We start from the raw sequence: 23,094 nt of genomic DNA on the forward strand, positions 1-23,094 counted from the left end.
CCGAAGTATGTTGCGGACTTTTAATGAGATTCAAAGGAAATATGGAATTTCAGGTTCGCAAGGCTTTAAATTCCTACAGATACACCAAACGCTTTTAAGTATCAGACCACCCATTACTCCAGGGGGTAAAATCAATGTGATGGAGTATGTTTTTGGTGGGGGTGTTTAAATTAAGCTGATCTATAAAGTTCTAATTTCAACTCTCCAAAATGATGTGGATAAAATTGAAGCGGCTTGGATGGTGAAATTAGGGGACCCAGACGTTGACCTAGATAAGGCTCTGCAATTAGCAGGGAAATGGTTCGGCTCTACGAATTTGAGAGCCCAACATTATAAGACTGTATTTAATTTATATTTTACTCCGACTAAGCTATTTGGATGGGGCAAGAGGGAAGACGATAAATGCCCTAGATGTTCTGAAGGGTCAGCTGATCTTGCCCACATGTTTTATCATTGCCAAAAGCTATAAGGGATTCTTAGTAATATTCAGAAATTATGGGCGGGGCTGCTAGGTATCAAGATCATCCTATCCCCTACCCTAATGATCTTAGGGCATGATAGTAACTTAAATCTGAATAAGAAAGAAGAAGCATTTGTTTTTATGTCTGTGGCGATCTTCCGGATTATTCTGGCAGCAGGCTGGAAGGATACGGCGGTCCCTTCCTTTCAGATGTGGCTCTCTCCCATGCTAGGGATTCATAATATTGAGGCAGCCCTATATAGGGGAAGAGGTAGGAGAATGAGAGAACTAGGGCAAAACCTATGGGCCCCACTAAAAAAATTAGAGAGAAGATTGCTAATAATATAAAACTGGGATTTTATGATGTGGTATCTGATTTTATTGTTCAGATCTCTGATCTCTGATTTAGATGAATTTTTTGTATTGCTTATGTATTTGTATATTCTTGGAAATGAATTTATATCTGTCTTTTTAACTCTGTGATACGTGTATAGTGGTATTATGAATATTGTATATTGTTTTTGATGATCTATACCAGGTACTCAATAAAAAAATGTTTTTAAATTGAAATAAGAAAACTCTTTCTGTGATGGCCAACTTACATGCATACGCACGGCTGCCATTGTGGAATGTTTTTTTCTTTGAAAAGGAGTTCCAACATGACTGCAGAGATTGCACGCTTTGTGCAGGCATGATCACTGTGTGCAGGTGCAAGCACAGAAGAAATCTTGAAATGGTTTTGTTTATTGAAGAAAAGGAAAAGAGATTCACAGATGGCCGTCACACGTACACGCATCTGCACATACACAAATGCATGAATGGATCTTGGAATGATATGGAAACCATTCAAAGGTAGCCAACCATCAATTGAGGAAAGGAGAGGAAGCAAGTAGAACAAGCATTGGCATGGCCAACAGGTCTCGCCTTTGGGAACTTATAAGTGTTTAGCCATGCAACAGTTGATGTTGTTGCACCAAGGATATTGTGCTGGATATCTAAACACTTATAAACTCCCAAAGGCGAGACCTATTGGCTATGCCAACGCTTGTCTTGTTTCTGAAGCTGCATGGCTTTTCTTCACGTCTGATCTCTTCAGGTACCAAGCCGCACCCACAAATGATTTATGTAGTACTGGTGAAATGCAGCTGCCCGCGGTGCATGCAGTGTGCCCTATTTAGAGGGTGGCCTCATCAGTGCCCCATTCCGAACACATCCCCAGGCTCCACTCACTGTGACGCCCCTATGAGAATCCCCCACATCCAGTGCCTTAGCTGGGTCATTTCTGCTGTGCACGGGGCAGGGTAGTCTGGTATTTATACCTGCCCCCTCCCACTGACCGTCCTCTTTGTTTGCCAAATCCAAAAAGAGAGAGAGGACTAGGTAAGCTAGTCCAGATCCCCCAAATTATATATCATAATCAATAAGGACTAGCTATATTTTCAAGGACTCAAAGAATGAGTACGCGTGCCGGTAAACCATTAGGTTTGGTCATGAAGCCCTCACCCACCAACCTAGTTGGTGGCATGCTTCATCATCGGGCCCACCACAGTGACACCGAAGGTGTCCCGGCTGTGCTTCAACGCCAGATTACTGCGGAGCGGGTATGTTTTCTGAGTGTGCAGTGTAGTGAGTGTGATAGTGAAGTTTAAAAAGCTATACAGTGGTTCCTGGTACCCAAGGGTAAATAGATAAACTTTACTACCCAGGCCCCTGTTAGCAGCTAAAAGGCAGACGGATGCGCTGGAGTGCGTATTATGACCTCCTGCGTCCTGTGTGGTCTACATGTTTCAGCCAGGCCTTTGATTTTAAACTGGCTTTCCTTAGGACCAAAGAGTATGTGAGTGGTGCAAATAAATACTTAATTTTTAAGTGATTGTGTTTTGTTCAATTTGTCGCACTCGCTAAGGTGCGTTTATATGACAGAGGGGGATTCCCTCTTGCTTTACTGTACAAATAACATTTAAGGACATAGACAGACGTACAAGGTAGAGTCAATTAGCATAATTTGCTAGATATACACAACATATTGCCGGCTGCTAAGGTGTGTGCACAGCCTAGGGATGGCTAGAGAGTGGTTACGCCAACTGCTTGAGTGGCGTGAGTTATCTTATTGAGAAGCCGGTTGTTTGGTGGTGGGCTAAACAGCAGTGCATAGCAAGGTGAGATTCAGATAAGTAATGTGATTTTTTCTCACACTGGCTATTTGCTGTTAAAGCCTCCTTGGGTCACTTGGCAGAGAAAGAGACCCTATGGTGGTTTGAGAGAGGGATGGGTTAGGATTCGACCTGTTAGGAGAGAAAGATTTCTGCTTACCAGAATTGTTTCGGTCGATAGCTTTCTACTCACGGAATTGCCGGTCTGGATCCTCCTTGGACCTATCGTCCTTCTGCGGTGCCCCGAGTGACTGGACGTGGCGTTCTTCGGGTTTAAATAGCCCGCTTAATGATCTGCACCTGGAGTCATCAGTGGAAATAGAAGTAGGTGCCGACTCGTTCGAGGAGCTGAGTCATTCATCCGCGCTGCACATGTGTGCGGGAGTAGCATTGTTGCCGTTCAGGCGTTGTCTGAGCGAGGGATTGTGGTGTTGGTGCGCATGCGCAGAGGGCACTCCAAGGGGTGTGGGGTGCAGATGCATGCGCAGATATCGCGCATGGTACCAAGGGTAGCCTGATTTAGGCTAATACTAATATTGACAGGAATAGCGCTATTACAGATGGGAACACAGTTCTAGAGAAGTCTGGGTAGGACAGAGAACACATCGGGAATTGTTTTTAGGGGGCCATGGCTCAGGTACTAAGTGAGTTCCATGGAATAGAGTCGTTTAGGCCCTCTGTGTGTGTGGATAAGCGGTGTATCCAACGTTGTTCTTTCATGAGGAGGGTTTTCTCATTGGACTGAGTCACGTCATACTGTTCAATGACAGTCCAGGTGAAGTCGTTTGGGGTGTGGTTGTGCGACAGGAAATGTTCAGTTAATCTACTTATATTCTTGCCACAGCGGATAGTGCTCCTTAGTTCGGTCATTCTGGTTTTGACCTTTCTGGTGGTCATGCCTATGTATCTCAGGCCGTATCTGCATGTAATCAGGTATACCAGATTGGTCGAGTTGCAGTTGGTGAATTGGCGTTGTGTCCAGATTTTGCCCGTTTCTAGGCAGAGTGTTTTGGACGGAGAGGTAAGGTGGCATACACTACAGTTGTTACACGGTTGGTGGCCGGTAAGTTTTGGGAAGGCCCCAGGCATTTAGGATTGTATTGTCTGCTGGGTGATTGTTGGTCCTGGGTCTGGTAGATACTAGTCGATCTTTTAAATTCCTGGACCTTTTGTACGCAAAGCAGGGCTTTTCCCAGTTTCTGTCTCCTGAGTTAATAATTCTCCAGTTTTTTCGGATGATGTTGGATACCTGATTGGAAGCTGTGTTGTAAGTGGTTACACAGGTTAACACAGGTGTTTCAGGTGGTTTTGTGATGGTTTCCAGGAGTGCGTCTCTGTATATCAAGGGCACGAAACACCTCCTTAACATCATCAAGGACATTAGCTTCAATCCAGCCACCCAACTCCTGGTCGGACTAGACATAGAGGCTGGCTGATGGGCGGTGGGTACAGAGGGACGACAATGGCCGCTGAGGTTGTGCCCGGGCCTTAGCTGTGATACAAGCTCCAGGCATCTGTCCTGGGCCATGGGCAAGAGTCCTTCCTGAGGCATTCCCAGGGGAGTCGCTTGCCTGGCCCACGTGGTTGGAGACACTGTGGCACATCAGGTTGGGAGGGTGCGGGCGAAGAGAAACTAGGGGGAAGCAATGTTGTCGGGCGGGCGGCTTAGACACCAGAGGGTCGGCCTGATCATTGCTGCGCTTCAAGCATGGGCTGGCATGTTGGAAGAAGTCTAATGATTTAAAGTACCTTTTTCAAATATATATGGTACTCTTCACTTCAGACGATTTAATTAGACTTTTTGATGTATTTCTTGAGTCTTCTGCAGCCCCGAGTCATGGTGCGGCCATGCCCCATTGTGGTGATGGTGATTAATTGTACTGTGTGGCGCAGCGGGGGACTAGAGCCGGTTTCAGGTGTGTGATGACTGTTTGGTCAGACGCCACATGCTGGGCGAGAGAGCGGGGTTTTAGGTGTTCACGGGGCCTTGGTTTGCAATGCTTTTGTTCCATTGGCCAACTGAGGCAGGATGACCTGGGCAGGGCTTCATCCTATATTTTGTGAAATAACACAGGAAGCAAAACATTACCGCCCATAGTCGTCCCGTTGGCATCAACATAGTTATGCCTGCCAGTACCAGTTGTGGTTTGGCAGCAAACTCTAGAATTTACTTAAAGTGCATCTCTATTGGCGCCTACGGAATTTGGTCAGTATTCGGGATACCACCTCAACGAATCAAAAACCCACATAATTTGCTCAAATAATATTTCTAAGCGGGATGGTAGATATCTGGAGTCAGCAGTGTATTTGGGGGTTAGGATCAGCTCTATGGTAGATACAAGTGTCAAGGAAAATTTCTTGCCAGTACTTAAGTCAATCACGGCAGAGCTAAAAAGAATCGATTGTATACACCTGTCCACAATAGGCCGAGTTAATATCATTAAGATGACCATGTTTCCCAAAATACTGTACCTTTTTCATACTATTCCATTGGTGGTGGGGGAGGAAGTGCTTAAATCTATAGAGGCAGCCTTAGAGAATTTCATCTGGCAGTATGGGAAAATTAGACAGTCTTTGAGCCATCTCTCACTTCCATTGAATAAGGGTGGGCTAGCGGCTCCTAACATCAGATTTTATCTTTTGGCCTGTCTTTTCAGTCAGGTGGGTATTGTAATAGACGGCGTATCAAGCGTGTCTGACTCTTCCTTAGGGTTAAGATACCCCCCTTCTATTTTTGAATTGCTGCTAGGTAAGGAAGCCGCCGGCGTCCAGTTGTGCAAAACGGACAAACGATATTTTAACAAAAAACGATATAAGGTATTGGAAAGTGCCTGGAAGGTCTGGAAATCCATTCAGAAGTATCTGGGAATCCCGAAGATTAAATATTATACCCCACTCTGGAACTCTAGCGTGTTTCCTTATTTTAGTATGGATAGACTTTGGAGATTATGGGAGGGTCAAGGAATCACAAGAGTGGGAGATTTGTTTGGTGGAAGTATGTTGCGGACTTTTAATGAGATTCAAAGGAAATATGGAATTTCAGGTTCGCAAGGCTTTAAATTCCTACAGATACACCAAACGCTTTTAAGTATCAGACCACCCATTACTCCAGGGGGTAAAATCAATGTGATGGAGTATGATTTTGGTGGGGGTGTTTAAATTAAGCTGATCTATAAAGTTCTAATTTCAACTCTCCAAAATGATGTGGATAAAATTGAAGCGGCTTGGATGGTGAAATTAGGGGACCCAGACGTTGACCTAGATAAGGCTCTGCAATTAGCAGGGAAATGGTTCGGCTCTACGAATTTGAGAGCCCAACATTATAAGACTGTATTTAATTTATATTTTACTCCGACTAAGCTATTTGGATGGGGCAAGAGGGAAGACGATAAATGCCCTAGATGTTCTGAAGGGTCAGCTGATTTTGCCCACATGTTTTATCATTGCCAAAAGCTATCAGGGATTCTTAGTAATATTCAGAAATTATGGGCGGGCTGCTAGGTATCAAGATCATCCTATCCCCTACCCTAATGATCTTAGGGCATGATAGTAACTTAAATCTGAATAAGAAAGAAGAAGCATTTGTTTTTATGTCCGTGGCGATCCTCCGGATTATTCTGGCAGCAGGCTGGAAGGATACGGCGGTCCCTTCCTTTCAGATGTGGCTCTCTCGCATGCTAGGGATTCATAATATTGAGGCAGCCCTATATAGGGGAAGAGGTAGGAGAATGAGAGAACTAGGGCAAAACCTATGGGCCCCACTAAAAAAATTAGAGAGAAGATTGCTAATAATATAAAACTGGGATTTTATGATGTGGTATCTGATTTTATTGTTCAGATCTCGGATCTCTGATTTAGATGAATTTTTTGTATTGCTTATGTATTTGTATATTCTTGGAAATGAATTTATATCTGTCTTTTTAACTCTGTGATACGTGTATAGTGGTATTATGAATATTGTATATTGTTTTTGATGATCTATACCAGGTACTCAATAAAAAAATGTTTTTAAATTAAAATAAGAAAACTCTTTCTGTGATGGCCAACTTACATGCATACGCACGGCTGCCATTGTGGAATGTTTTTTTCTTTGAAAAGGAGTTCCAACATGACTGCAGAGATTGCACGCTTTGTGCAGGCATGATCACTGTGTGCAGGTGCAAGCACAGAAGAAATCTTGAAATGGTTTTGTTTATTGAAGAAAAGGAAAAGAGATTCACAGATGGCCGTCACACGTACACGCATCTGCACATACACAAATGCATGAATGGATCTTGGAATGATATGGAAACCATTCAAAGGTAGCCAACCATCAATTGAGGAAAGGAGAGGAAGCAAGTAGAACAAGCATTGGCATGGCCAACAGGTCTCGCCTTTGGGAACTTATAAGTGTTTAGCCATGCAACAGTTGATGTTGTTGCACCAAGGATATTTTGCTGGATATCTAAACACTTATAAACTCCCAAAGGCGAGACCTATTGGCTATGCCAACGCTTGTCTTGTTTCTGAAGCTGCATGGCTTTTCTTCACGTCTGATCTCTTCAGGTACCAAGCCGCACCCACAAATGATTTATGTAGTACTGGTGAAATGCAGCTGCCCGCGGTGCATGCAGTGTGCCCTATTTAGAGGGTGGCCTCATCAGTTCCCCATTCCGAACACATCCCCAGGCTCCACTCACTGTGACGCCCCTATGAGAATCCCCCACATCCAGTGCCTTAGCTGGGTCATTTCTGCTGTGCACGGGGCAGGGTAGTCTGGTATTTATACCTGCCCCCTCCCACTGACCGTCCTCTTTGTTTGCCAAATCCAAAAAGAGAGAGAGGACTAGGTAAGCTAGTCCAGATCCCCCAAATTATATATCATAATCAATAAGGACTAGCTATATTTTCAAGGACTCAAAGAATGAGTACGCGTGCCGGTAAACCATTAGGTTTGGTCATGAAGCCCTCACCCACCAACCTAGTTGGTGGCATGCTTCATCATCGGGCCCACCACAGTGACACCGAAGGTGTCCCGGCTGTGCTTCAACGCCAGATTACTGCGGAGCGGGTATGTTTTCTGAGTGTGCAGTGTAGTGAGTGTGATAGTGAAGTTTAAAAAGCTATACAGTGGTTCCTGGTACCCAAGGGTAAATAGATAAACTTTACTACCCAGGCCCCTGTTAGCAGCTAAAAGGCAGACGGATGCGCTGGAGTGCGTATTATGACCTCCTGCGTCCTGTGTGGTCTACATGTTTCAGCCAGGCCTTTGATTTTAAACTGGCTTTCCTTAGGACCAAAGAGTATGTGAGTGGTGCAAATAAATACTTAATTTTTAAGTGATTGTGTTTTGTTCAATTTGTCGCACTCGCTAAGGTGCGTTTATATGACAGAGGGGGATTCCCTCTTGCTTTACTGTACAAATAACATTTAAGGACATAGACAGACGTACAAGGTAGAGTCAATTAGCATAATTTGCTAGATATACACAACATATTGCCGGCTGCTAAGGTGTGTGCACAGCCTAGGGATGGCTAGAGAGTGGTTACGCCAACTGCTTGAGTGGCGTGAGTTATCTTATTGAGAAGCCGGTTGTTTGGTGGTGGGCTAAACAGCAGTGCATAGCAAGGTGAGATTCAGATAAGTAATGTGATTTTTTCTCACACTGGCTATTTGCTGTTAAAGCCTCCTTGGGTCACTTGGCAGAGAAAGAGACCCTATGGTGGTTTGAGAGAGGGATGGGTTAGGATTCGACCTGTTAGGAGAGAAAGATTTCTGCTTACCAGAATTGTTTCGGTCGATAGCTTTCTACTCACGGAATTGCCGGTCTGGATCCTCCTTGGACCTATCGTCCTTCTGCGGTGCCCCGAGTGACTGGACGTGGCGTTCTTCGGGTTTAAATAGCCCGCTTAATGATCTGCACCTGGAGTCATCAGTGGAAATAGAAGTAGGTGCCGACTCGTTCGAGGAGCTGAGTCATTCATCCGCGCTGCACATGTGTGCGGGAGTAGCATTGTTGCCGTTCAGGCGTTGTCTGAGCGAGGGATTGCGGTGTTGGTGCGCATGCGCAGAGGGCACTCCAAGGGGTGTGGGGTGCAGACGCATGCGCAGATATCGCGCATGGTACCAAGGGTAGCCTGATTTAGGCTAATACTAATATTGACAGGAATAGCGCTATTACAGATGGGAACACAGTTCTAGAGAAGTCTGGGTAGGACAGAGAACACATCGGGAATTGTTTTTAGGGGGCCATGGCTCAGGTACTAAGTGAGTTCCATGGAATAGAGTCGTTTAGGCCCTCTGTGTGTGTGGATAAGCGGTGTATCCAACGTTGTTCTTTCATGAGGAGGGTTTTCTCATTGGACTGAGTCACGTCATACTGTTCAATGACAGTCCAGGTGAAGTCGTTTGGGGTGTGGTTGTGCGACAGGAAATGTTCAGTTAATCTACTTATATTCTTGCCACAGCGGATAGTGCTCCTTAGTTCGGTCATTCTGGTTTTGACCTTTCTGGTGGTCATGCCTATGTATCTCAGGCCGTATCTGCATGTAATCAGGTATACCAGATTGGTCGAGTTGCAGTTGGTGAATTGGCGTTGTGTCCAGATTTTGCCCGTTTCTAGGCAGAGTGTTTTGGACGGAGAGGTAAGGTGGCATACACTACAGTTGTTACACGGTTGGTGGCCGGTAAGTTTTGGGAAGGCCCCAGGCATTTAGGATTGTATTGTCTGCTGGGTGATTGTTGGTCCTGGGTCTGGTAGATACTAGTCGATCTTTTAAATTCCTGGACCTTTTGTACGCAAAGCAGGGCTTTTCCCAGTTTCTGTCTCCTGAGTTAATAATTGTCCAGTTTTTTCAGATGATGTTGGATACCTGATTGGAAGCTGTGTTATAAGTGGTTACACAGGTTAACACAGGTGTTTCAGGTGGTTTTGTGATGGTTTCCAGGAGTGCGTCTCTGTATATCAAGGGCACGAAACACCTCCTTAACATCATCAAGGACATTAGCTTCAATCCAGCCACCCAACTCCTGGTCGGACTAGACATAGAGGCTGGATGATGGGCGGTGGGTACAGAGGGACGACAATGGCCGCTGAGGTTGTGCCCGGGCCTTAGCTGTGATACAAGCTCCAGGCATCTGTCCTGGGCCATGGGCAAGAGTCCTTCCTGAGGCATTCCCAGGGGAGTCGCTTGCCTGGCCCACGTGGTTGGAGACACTGTGGCACATCAGGTTGGGAGGGTGCGGGCGAAGGGAAACTAGGGGGAAGCAATGTTGTCGGGCGGGCGGCTTAGCCACCAGAGGGTCGGCCTGATCATTGCTGCGCTTCAAGCATGGGCTGGCATGTTGGAAGAAGTCTAATGATTTAAAGTACCTTTTTCAAATATATATGGTACTCTTCACTTCAGACGATTTAATTAGACTTTTTGATGTATTTCTTGAGTCTTCTGCAGCCCCGAGTCACGGTGCGGCCATGCCCCATTGTGGTGATGGTGATTAATTGTACTGTGTGGCGCAGCGGGGGACTAGAGCCGGTTTCAGGTGTGTGATGACTGTTTGGTCAGACGCCAAATGCTGGGCGAGAGAGCGGGGTTTTAGGTGTTCACGGGGCCTTGGTTTGCAATGCTTTTGTTCCATTGGCCAACTGAGGCAGGATGACCTGGGCAGGGCTTCATCCTATATTTTGTGAAATAACACAGGAAGCAAAACATTACCGCCCATAGTCGTCCCGTTGGCATCAACATAGTTATGCCTGCCAGTACCAGTTGTGGTTTGGCAGCAAACTCTAGAATTTACTTAAAGTGCATCTCTATTGGCGCCTACGGAATTTGGTCAGTATTCGGGATACCACCTCAACGAATCAAAAACCCACATAATTTGCTCAAATAATATTTCTAAACGGGATGGTAGATATCTGGAGTCAGCAGTGTATTTGGGGGTTAGGATCAGCTCTATGGTAGATACAAGTGTCAAGGAAAATTTCTTGCCAGTACTTAAGTCAATCACGGCAGAGCTAAAAAGAATCGATTGTATACACCTGTCCACAATAGGCCGAGTTAATATCATTAAGATGACCATGTTTCCCAAAATACTGTACCTTTTTCATACTATTCCATTGGTGGTGGGGGGGGAAGTGCTTAAATCTATAGAGGCAGCCTTAGAGAATTTCATCTGGCAGTATGGGAAAATTAGACAGTCTTTGAGCCATCTCTCACTTCCATTGAATAAGGGTGGGCTAGCGGCTCCTAACATCAGATTTTATCTTTTGGCCTGTCTTTTCAGTCAGGTGGGTATTGTAATAGACGGCGTATCAAGCGTGTCTGACTCTTCCTTAGGGTTAAGATACCCCCCTTCTATTTTTGAATTGCTGCTAGGTAAGGAAGCCACCGGCGTCCAGTTGTGCAAAACGGACAAACGATATTTTAACAAAAAAACGATATAAGGTATTGGAAAGTGCCTGGAAGGTCTGGAAATCCATTCAGAAGTATCTGGGAATCCCGAAGATTAATTATTATACCCCACTCTGGAACTCTAGCGTGTTTCCTTATTTTAGTATGGATAGACTTTGGAGATTATGGGAGGGTCAAGGAATCACAAGAGTGGGAGATTTGTTTGGTGGAAGTATGTTGCGGACTTTTAATGAGATTCAAAGGAAATATGGAATTTCAGGTTCGCAAGGCTTTAACTCCATGGCTGCTAAGGCAATTCCCCTCCTGTGCTGGGAAATTGCTATATTCATTGTTTTATGACGAGCTGGGCTCGTCATCAGTGTATGAGGAGGCTACACCATGACGAGCCCAGCTCGTCATGAGTGTGGAAGGGGTTAAATTCCTACAGATACACCAAACGCTTTTAAGTATCAGACCACCCATTACTCCAGGGGGTAAAATCAATGTGATGGAGTATGATTTTGGTGGGGGTGTTTAAATTAAGCTGATCTATAAAGTTCTAATTTCAACTCTCCAAAATGATGTGGATAAAATTGAAGCGGCTTGGATGGTGAAATTAGGGGACCCAGACGTTGACCTAGATAAGGCTCTGCAATTAGCAGGGAAATGGTTCGGCTCTACGAATTTGAGAGCCCAACATTATAAGACTGTATTTAATTTATATTTTACTCCGACTAAGCTATTTGGATGGGGCAAGAGGGAAGACGATAAATGCCCTAGATGTTCTGAAGGGTCAGCTGATCTTGCCCACATGTTTTATCATTGCCAAAAGCTATCAGGGATTCTTAGTAATATTCAGAAATTATGGGCGGGGCTGCTAGGTATCAAGATCATCCTATCCCCTACCCTAATGATCTTAGGGCATGATAGTAACTTAAATCTGAATAAGAAAGAAGAAGCATTTGTTTTTATGTCCGTGGCGATCCTCCGGATTATTCTGGCAGCAGGCTGGAAGGATACGGCGGTCCCTTCCTTTCAGATGTGGCTCTCTCGCATGCTAGGGATTCATAATATTGAGGCAGCCCTATATAGGGGAAGAGGTAGGAGAATGAGAGAACTAGGGCAAAACCTATGGGCCCCACTAAAAAAATTAGAGAGAAGATTGCTAATAATATAAAACTGGGATTTTATGATGTGGTATCTGATTTTATTGTTCAGATCTCGGATCTCTGATTTAGATGAATTTTTTGTATTGCTTATGTATTTGTATATTCTTGGAAATGAATTTATATCTGTCTTTTTAACTCTGTGATACGTGTATAGTGGTATTATGAATATTGTATATTGTTTTTGATGATCTATACCAGGTACTCAATAAAAAAATGTTTCTAAATTAAAATAAGAAAACTCTTTCTGTGATGGCCAACTTACATGCATACGCACGGCTGCCATTGTGGAATGTTTTTTTCTTTGAAAAGGAGTTCCAACATGACTGCAGAGATTGCACGCTTTGTGCAGGCATGATCACTGTGTGCAGGTGCAAGCACAGAAGAAATCTTGAAATGGTTTTGTTTATTGAAGAAAAGGAAAAGAGATTCACAGATGGCCGTCACACGTACACACATCTGCACATACACAAATGCATGAATGGATCTTGGAATGATATGGAAACTATTCAAAGGTAGCCAACCATCAATTGAGGAAAGGAGAGGAAGCAAGTAGAACAAGCATTGGCATGGCCAACAGGTCTCGCCTTTGGGAACTTATAAGTGTTTAGCCATGCAACAGTTGATGTTGTTGCACCAAGGATATTGTGCTGGATATCTAAACACTTATAAACTCCCAAAGGCGAGACCTATTGGCTATGCCAACGCTTGTCTTGTTTCTGAAGCTGCATGGCTTTTCTTCACGTCTGATCTCTTCAGGTACCAAGCCGCACCCACAAATGATTTATGTAGTACTGGTGAAATGCAGCTGCCCGCGGTGCATGCAGTGTGCCCTATTTAGAGGGTGGCCTCATCAGTGCCCCATTCCGAACACATCCCCAGGCTCCACTCACTGTGACGCCCCTATGAGAATCCCCCACATCCAGCGCCTTAGCTGGGTCATTTCTGCTGTGCACGGGGCAGGGTAGTCTGGTATTTATACCTGCCCCCTCCCACTGACCGTCCTCTTTGTTTGCCAAATCCAAAAAGAGAGAGAGGACTAGGTAAGCTAGTCCAGATCCCCCAAATTATATATCATAATCAATAAGGACTAGCTATATTTTCAAGGACTCAAAGAATGAGTACGCGTGCCGGTAAACCATTAGGTTTGGTCATGAAGCCCTCACCCACCAACCTAGTTGGTGGCATGCTTCATCATCGGGCCCACCACAGTGACACCGAATGTGTCCCGGCTGTGCTTCAACGCCAGATTACTGCGGAGCGGGTATGTTTTCTGAGTGTGCAGTGTAGTGAGTGTGATAGTGAAGTTTAAAAAGCTATACAGTGGTTCCTGGTACCCAAGGGTAAATAGATAAACTTTACTACCCAGGCCCCTGTTAGCAGCTAAAAGGCAGACGGATGCGCTGGAGTGCGTATTATGACCTCCTGCGTCCTGTGTGGTCTACATGTTTCAGCCAGGCCTTTGATTTTAAACTGGCTTTCCTCAGGACCAAAGAGTATGTGAGTGGTGCAAATAAATACTTAATTTTTAAGTGATTGTGTTTTGTTCAATTTGTCGCACTCGCTAAGGTGCGTTTATATGACAGAGGGGGATTCCCTCTTGCTTTACTGTACAAATAACATTTAAGGACATAGACAGACGTACAAGGTAGAGTCAATTAGCATAATTTGCTAGATATACACAACATATTGCCGGCTGCTAAGGTGTGTGCACAGCCTAGGGATGGCTAGAGAGTGGTTACGCCAACTGCTTGAGTGGCGTGAGTTATCTTATTGAGAAGCCGGTTGTTTGGTGGTGGGCTAAACAGCAGTGCATAGCAAGGTGAGATTCAGATAAGTAATGTGATTTTTTCTCACACTGGCTATTTGCTGTTAAAGCCTCCTTGGGTCACTTGGCAGAGAAAGAGACCCTATGGTGGTTTGAGAGAGGGATGGGTTAGGATTCGACCTGTTAGGAGAGAAAGATTTCTGCTTACCAGAATCGTTTCGGTCGATAGCTTTCTACTCACGGAATTGCCGGTCTGGATCTCCTTGGACCTATCGTCCTTCTGCGGTGCCCCGAGTGACTGGACGTGGCGTTCTTCGGGTTTAAATAGCCCGCTTAATGATCTGCACCTGGAGTCATCAGTGGAAATAGAAGTAGGTGCCGACTCGTTCGAGGAGCTGAGTCATTCATCCGCGCTGCACATGTGTGCCGGAGTAGCATTGTTGCCGTTCAGTCGTTGTCTGAGCGAGGGATTGCGGTGTTGGTGCGCATGCGCAGGGGGCACTCCAAGGGGTGTGGGGTGCAGACGCATGCGCAGATATCGCGCATGGTACCAAGGGTAGCCTGATTTAGGCTAATACTAATATTGACAGGAATAGCGCTATTACAGATGGGAACACAGTTCTAGAGAAGTCTGGGTAGGACAGAGAACACATCGGGAATTGTTTTTAGGGGGCCATGGCTCAGGTACTAAGTGAGTTCCATGGAATAGAGTCGTTTAGGCCGTCTGTGTGTGTGGATAAGCGGTGTATCCAACGTTGTTCTTTCATGAGGAGGGTTTTCTCATTGGACTGAGTCACGTCATACTGTTCAATGACAGTCCAGGTGAAGTCGTTTGGGGTGTGGTTGTGCGACAGGAAATGTTCAGTTAATCTACTTATATTCTTGCCACAGCGGATAGTGCTCCTTAGTTCAGTCATTCTGGTTTTGACCTTTCTGGTGGTCATGCCTATGTATCTCAGGCCGTATCTGCATGTAATCAGGTATACCAGATTGGTCGAGTTGCAGTTGGTGAATTGGCGTTGTGTCCAGATTTTGCCCGTTTCTATGCAGAGTGTTTTGGACGGAGAGGTAAGGTGGCATACACTACAGTTGTTACACGGTTGGTGGCCGGTAAGTTTTGGGAAGGCCCCAGGCATTTAGGATTGTATTGTCTGCTGGGTGATTGTTGGTCCTGGGTCTGGTAGATACTAGTCGATCTTTTAAATTCCTGGACCTTTTGTACGCAAAGCAGGGCTTTTCCCAGTTTCTGTCTCCTGAGTTAATATTTCTCCAGTTTTTTCGGATGATGTTGGATACCTGATTGGAAGCTGTGTTGTAAGTGGTTACACAGGTTAACACAGGTGTTTCAGGTGGTTTTGTGATGGTTTCCAGGAGTGCGTCTCTGTATATCAAGGGCACGAAACACCTCCTTAACATCATCAAGGACATTAGCTTCAATCCAGCCACCCAACTCCTGGTCGGACTAGACATAGAGGCTGGCTGATGGGCGGTGGGTACAGAGGGACGACAATGGCCGCTGAGGTTGTGCCCGGGCCTTAGCTGTGATACAAGCTCCAGGCATCTGTCCTGGGCCATGGGCAAGAGTCCTTCCTGAGGCATTCCCAGGGGAGTCGCTTGCCTGGCCCACGTGGTTGGAGACACTGTGGCACATCAGGTTGGGAGGGTGCGGGCGAAGGGAAACTAGGGGGAAGCAATGTTGTCGGGCGGGCGGCTTAGCCACCAGAGGGTCGGCCTGATCATTGCTGCGCTTCAAGCATGGGCTGGCATGTTGGAAGAAGTCTAATGATTTAAAGTACCTTTTTCAAATATATATGGTACTCTTCACTTCAGACGATTTAATTAGACTTTTTGATGTATTTCTTGAGTCTTCTGCAGCCCCGAGTCACGGTGCGGCCATGCCCCATTGTGGTGATGGTGATTAATTGTACTGTGTGGCGCAGCGGGGGACTAGAGCCGGTTTCAGGTGTGTGATGACTGTTTGGTCAGACGCCACATGCTGGGCGAGAGAGCGGGGTTTTAGGTGTTCACGGGGCCTTGGTTTGCAATGCTTTTGTTCCATTGGCCAACTGAGGCAGGATGACCTGGGCAGGGCTTCATCCTATGTTTTGTGAAATAACACAGGAAGCAAAACATTACCGCCCATAGTCGTCCCGTTGGCATCAACATAGTTATGCCTGCCAGTACCAGTTGTGGTTTGGCAGCAAACTCTAGAATTTACTTAAAGTGCATCTCTATTGGCGCCAAAAGCGGGCTGTGACAATACATCTGGGAGTTAGTTAGTCACACAATTGGATATAACAGGGGCATATTTCGCAGTCTTTGGTGTGTTATCCAGAGGATTAAGCCATTTAAAAACAAGGCTGAGCATTAAGCACAAACTGCACAGAAAGGACAGGGTGTTTTTCGTTACAGAGGATAAGCTTTCACATCAGCCAGATTCCCTATTTTGTCTACCTTTAAAAAGTATCAGCACAAGAGCGGGCCTCGCAGGGCAGCAGGGGCAGGGGACCTGCGCCATTCCCTTGCGGGAGCGTGCAGCGATAATTGCGACCATATGGCGCCACCATATGGCGCTGCGCGCTCCCTCAATGGAATCGCCAGACGTGCACGCGTTGCCTTTGGAAGCAATGCAACATGTGCACGTTTTTGCCCCCAAAGCTGTGCCGATAGCTAAAGGTCTCGCTCCTATACAGCGCATGCATGCACGCTGTGTAGGCGAGACCTAAAAAGGAGTTAGAGAAAAATAGTCCCTGATGTAGCATTTGAAGGGCACAGCTCATCAAATCAATACACCATGATTACTGAAATGTTCATTGAGCGGGACAAACAGAAGTCTAGGGAAGAAAACCATCAAATCAGGAATAGTGAACTAAGACAGAGAAGAACGTGATTGAATCATGAGCAAAGGGTAGGCCCAAAACTCACACTTTTAGTCTTTATTGAGTATTGCTTACAAACAACTAAAGATGTCTTTTGACAAGACCTTACAAAACTCCTTTGATCTTAGCATTATTACACCTCGTATCATTAAAGTCACAGGTTTCTACTCTACAAAAGAAAAACAAAAAATTATTTAATAACCCCGTGTTTAAATTATGAAAATTGATTATGAAAATACTTGATTTTTTTTAGAAAGGCTTTACTCCTGGCCTTTCTGTTTCGACCTCGAGAGCCCAATTGGGAGTAGTTAATATTTTGAGAGTCATGGTGGTTTAGTTTGGGGATCCTTTTTTTGAATGAGGAGTTTGCAACTCAGAGTTCGGCACTCAAAGAACGACTGGACAACAACACCCACGACAGCAAGGAACTCTTCAGCATCATCAAAGAGTTCTCCAACCCCAGCGCCGGAAACAACGACATCACTCCCTCGCAAGACCTCTGCAACTCACTCGCCTCGTTCTTCCACCGCAAGATTGCCGACATACACAACAGCTTTGACGCACAGACCAGGCGCCCTACCACCGAACCAACGCCCGCCACCACCACCCACTGCAACTGGACCCCAATCAGCACCGAAGACACCACCCGCACGATGAACTCCATCCACTCCGGATCACCAACCGACCCGTGCCCACACCACGTCTTCAACAAAGCCGACGCCACCATCGCACCCCATCTTTGAGACACCATCAACTCCTCCTTCCACACCGCCACCTTCCCGGAGAGCTGGAAGCACGCCGAGCTGACCGCCCTCCTGAAGAAACCAACGGCGGACCCCACTGACCTCAAGAACTACCGTCCCATCTCGCTCCTTCCTTTTCCGGCCAAAGTCATCGAGAAGACCGTCAACAAACAGCTGGCCGCCTTCCTCGAGACGAACGGATCCCTCGACCCCTCGCAGTCCGGGTTTCGGGCCAATCACAGCACCGAGACCGCCTTGATCGCAGCCACCGACGACATCAGAACCCTGATCGACAACGGGGAAACAGCGGCCCTCATCCTCCTGGACCTCTCTGCGGCATTCGACACGGTCTGCCACCGAACTCTAGTGAAGCGCCTCAGCAACATCGGAATCCGAGAGAAAGCACTGGAGTGGATCATCTCGTTCCTCACCGGAAGAACCCAGAGAGTCCGCCTCCCTCCGTTCTGATCCAAGGCCACCGAAGTCATCTGCGGTGTACCACAAGGATCTTCACTCAGCCCAACCCTATTCAACGTCTACATGAGCCCCCTCGCAGCCTTCGCACGCCAGCACAACCTCAACATCATCTCCTACGCCGACGACACCCAGCTCATCCTCTCCCTCACCAGCAACCCCACCCCCGCCAGAGCCAACCTACACGAAGGGATGAAAAACGTCGCCGACTGGATGAGGAACAGCCGCCTTGAACTGAACTCGGACAAGACGGAAGTCCTCATCCTGGGATCATCACCCTACGCCTGGGACGACTCCTGGTGGCCCCGGCCCTGGGCACCGCTCCCAAACCGACGGACCACGCACGCAACCTGGGCTTCATCCTGGACTCCTCCCTGTCAATGACCAGACGCAGTCTCATCCTCGTGCTTCAACACCCTGCGCATGCTCCGCAAGATCTTCAGATGGATCCCCACAGAAACCAGGAAGACCGTCACCCAGGCACTCATCACCAGCCGACTTGACTACGGGAACACCCTCTACGCAGGAACCACAGCGAAACTTCAAAAAAAGACTCCAACGCATCCAGAACGCCTCCGCCCGACTCATCCTCGACAGCCCCCGACACAGCCACATCACCGGACACCTGAGAGACCTGCACTGGCTCCCCGTCAGCAAGAGAATCACGTTCAGACTCCTCACCCACGCACACACGGCTCTCCACGACCTGGGCCCCAAGTACTTCAACGACCGCATGACCTTCTACACGCCCACCCACCAGCTACGATCGACCGGCCACGCACTCGCCACCGTACCACGCATCCGCAGAGCCACCGCCGGAGGAAGATCCTTCTCCTACATGGCAGCCAAGACGTGGAACTCCCTCCCCACCCACCTCCGGCGAACCCAAGACCATCTCGCCTTCAGGAAGCAGCTCAAGACCTGGCTGTTTGAGCAGTAACTTTCCCCTCCCCCAGCGCCTTGAGACCCTCCCGGGTGAGTAGTGCGCTATACAAATGACGTGATTGATTGATTGATTGATTCTGCATATACCTCCTGTGAGCCTATTCCTGCCTCCTACTTGGGATCTTCTTTCATGTAAAGGGCATGCCAGGCTGCTCATGATAAAACCTTAGGAGAACTGGTCCTTACATTTCTTTTTATGGAAGTGCTATTCATTGTAGGTTGCTATTGTAGCAGGACATAAGGAAAAAAGGCTCATATGTTCCAACAGATTTTTTTTCCAGCAGAAAACATTGGTAGCTGCACTGCTCCACAAGAGTCTCCTACATCAGAGGAATTTCAGTGACAGGGATTTCTTGGCCCTGTTAACTTGTTGGCATTTCTCTTTCATTACCATTTACAAGTTTGAAATTTGGGACCTGATGCACACATTTTTGTGCGTTAGTTCTGACTGTGGCATGTGTTATTCTTGAATTTCCTAGATTAACGTCATGGGCACTATTGTAAATCTTGTGGGACCCACATGAGCAATAATTCCCCATTAGGGCTCCCATGGTCAGATCTGAACCTTTCACATTGTTTATCATGTTATCATTACCTCAGTGGCATGGGTCCCCTATTCTTTAACCCTTCCCTCTCCAGCCTACTATTCTTCCAAGTGTCTGCTTTCTGAAAATCTTTCCTAAGGCCCTAAATAGGGCGTTTTGAATGCGTAGAGGCTATTCAGTAAGACTGAAACATGCCCGTGGCGAGAATAGTAAGCAATCTCTCACTTCATAACATTTGTTTAACTCTTTGAAAAACGTCGTTTTTTAGAAGTACCAGCCAAGCATACCTCACCTTGGTTGAAAAAGTTGGCAATTTATGTATTTTATACGGTAAATAGCAATTAGTACGTGGAAAAGATGCATGTGGAGTCAAAATAGGTATATTCACTGTTAATCCTCACTGTCATACTTCTCTGTCTGATACCTCTTCAAGTGACATCCTGTTCTACAAAAATTACGAACCACAATCCTGGAACTTCAAAGTTATTTCATTAGGGACCACAATGTGCAAGGGTTTGAATAGTAATAGGTATAAAAGTATAGGATTTTTTTCATAGCCCCCCAGTGTCTCCCCAAAATGCAGTCTTATGCAATTAATTATGCATCAAGAATCCGTGATATAAGCAAACCTGCAGGACAGCTTGAGTGCCTCACTTGGCGTTCACTCTGCTAAACAATAGGCCCGATGGCATGACTAAGCAAATATCATTATTTGAAAGGAAGTGTCAGCATTTCCTCTTCCTTGGCTAAAACCAAATATCCCGTTAACCCTATCGCTCGGCTCAGTCCTCTATTTACAGGGGAAGTGAATGAAAGCCGGCTGGACAACCTGGGTCAGAGATTGCACGTAGAAACCAAGAAGAAGAAAAAATATACCGCAAGTTGAGAGGAAATTCCGTCGCCCAGCAGTCTACAGAAAACCGCTGACTGCAAAATTCCGCTGAGACAAGAGTGCCGTAAAGAAACGCAGACATTTACTTATCGGATGGAGTCACGCGGGGATGGGGTTCAGTTTCTCTCCACAGAAAAGGCCGCCTCGTTTCGTCACATGATTAAAGATGTGATTAGAGGGGCTTTCTATGTAAAAGCAGCAAAAAGTTACAATACAATTAACAGTTTCTAGCCAGACCTCTCACATTTCCCTATCCCAAGCCGGAATAGCTCGCCCTCTGCTGGTTTATACATTGCATTCCGGTATTTGTACTTCCGCATTATGAATTCAATACTACAAATCCCAGGATACTTTGATGAACCCTGGAAGGGGTGAACTACTGAATTACTACAATCATGCTCGGTCTGAAATATGCTACCAGATACTCTGAGCAATAGATGAACGCCTGCCATTCAGGAAAACAGTTAAGACCTTGCTGTTCTGGGGCGTTGTGATCCCCCGAGCGCTTTGTTGCCGTTGTCAGCATTTTAGCGCTATACAAAAAATGCGAATGAATGATTTATACATTGCACGAATAGGCAGCCGAGAGTTTTGCTAAAGTTGTCGCTCTCATGCATCGTAAAAGTTTTACAGGAAAAGACAAATTCGTTCACACTGCGCTCCCATCACTTTTCACGGAAACAAAACCCATCCTAGCCTAGCACTCTCGATTTAGGAGGAAGACTTCCTTGTTTTTTAAGCAAAGCATGGCTTTATTCCTTTTCTCTTCCGCTTTGCAAACCCTGCACTTCAATGCAACAACTTTTTTTCAGATTTGTCCTCTTCTGTTCTCCAATGTAATTTTTTAAATGATTCCTACAGTATTATATTATTGTGTGACACAGGTCATCCAAGCTCCTGTGGATTGGTCGCCACTTTATTGTTCACATAATTAATTAATTAATTAATTGCAGGTTTATATAGCGCTAGGATTGACTCCCGGAGGAGTATCTCCGCGCTTCGACCGCTGCGAAACCCTTCCTGGCTTCCCTGAGAGATGGTCCCTTAGTGGGTATCTCCAGGGTGAGACCAGGCATCCCCGGCGGTCTGGTGGGGCCGTTAGTGAAGATGAGGCAAGCTAATGCCCAGAGTTGCCGAGTGTGATCGCTGATCAGAGTGGGCACCGAGGCGAGAGAATTATCGAGTCCGCTGACCCTGGTCCAGAAACCTGCCGCGCCGGGAATCGAACCCTGGTCCCGGGCCGTCCTCTGCTCTCGGGTCTGCCGCCTCTAACCAGTGAGCCACACTACTTCACTGCCATGATTTCGCAGAATATCTTGAAAAAGTACTTGCCTTATTAAATCTGGGATTGTCAATTAGAGGTCAGGGCAGTGGTTTAAATCTGCTCAAGTGTTGTGAATCCTTTGGCTGGGTGTCCTAGGCTATTGAAATATTCCATAAACACATTTATCACAACATTGTATGTTTTTTAATGTCCACTTTGTAAATGTTCAACACTTACTTGAGATTCTGCTACCCGTGTGTCTCATTGCAAAGACAGCACTAGGAATATAGGATCTCCTCATGACCATCGATACCCTGCTGCACTCCCCCCACGCTCTTAACCCTGGCCGCCGCTCTCCGCATTGCTGCCACACTGCATCACACAATATGAAAAGAGCATTCCTGTGTGCTTCCTGTGAGTTCTCTTGCTTATGAGCACACAAACCAAACACTGCCCAAACAACATGCCACACTCACATGCGTGCTCCTTAACACCCGCTTGTTCACCAAACATGCCACAGAGATATGGATCCTACTGCACGACCATGCTCCAGACCAGCTATTTTTCATGGAAATAGGGTGAAACCTGACCTTGGCACTAGACATCCCTACAGTCATCCCCACCTGGTATAAGATTGTTAGGCTTACCTCACGTTCAATACACGCAGCACAGTCAACTTCTCCCTGGGCAGAACCCCCATTAAAGCACTCTGCACCAGTTTCGCCAGCAACATCGCCAGTTTGGCCAGCAACATCACAGACTTCATCACACTTGTGATCATCAACACCTTCATCCTCCTCAGAGACTTTAACTTTCAACTAGAAGAACGGACAACCCAAAACTTTACAGCCCTTCTAGAAAATCACTGAACTTTGGCCTCACCCACCAAACCTACCCACACTGCTGGACACCTATTGGACCCGATTTCCTCTTCAAATAGAAACATTACTGTCCACAAGCCAGCAAATATGACCTGGACAGACCACGCCCTCATCAGTTTCAGTATACCTATCCTGCACCCTCAAAGACTTATAATCCCTGAAACCGCCTGCTGCAGCTGGAAAAGCATCTCAGAAGAGGAGTGGGCTTCCACACTCTCCAGGCACCAGCCTGGGCACATCATTAAGCTGAAAGCCATCCAAAACCTCAACAGCTGGATCCCCGCATGCGCCGACACCACAGGCCAGCTCATACACAGAGAAACTCAGGCTGACTAAACACTGCTGAAAGCAACTGGAGTTCAAACAAGGGGACACCACAGATTAGGACATCTTTGAATCAGTCCTAAAATGCTACCACCAGCCATAAAACGTTATGAATCAGCCCTAAAACGCTTCGATTCAGCCCTAAAACGAATCCACCCTAAAACGCTATTTAACACCAAGCGCACAGCTCTTGCGGATCATTTTGATACTAGCACTAACAGCAGCAAGGAAATC

Source organism: Lissotriton vulgaris, chromosome 3_2, assembly GCF_964263255.1.
Source record: "Lissotriton vulgaris chromosome 3_2, aLisVul1.2, whole genome shotgun sequence".
Taxonomy (NCBI): Eukaryota; Metazoa; Chordata; class Amphibia; order Caudata; family Salamandridae; genus Lissotriton; species Lissotriton vulgaris.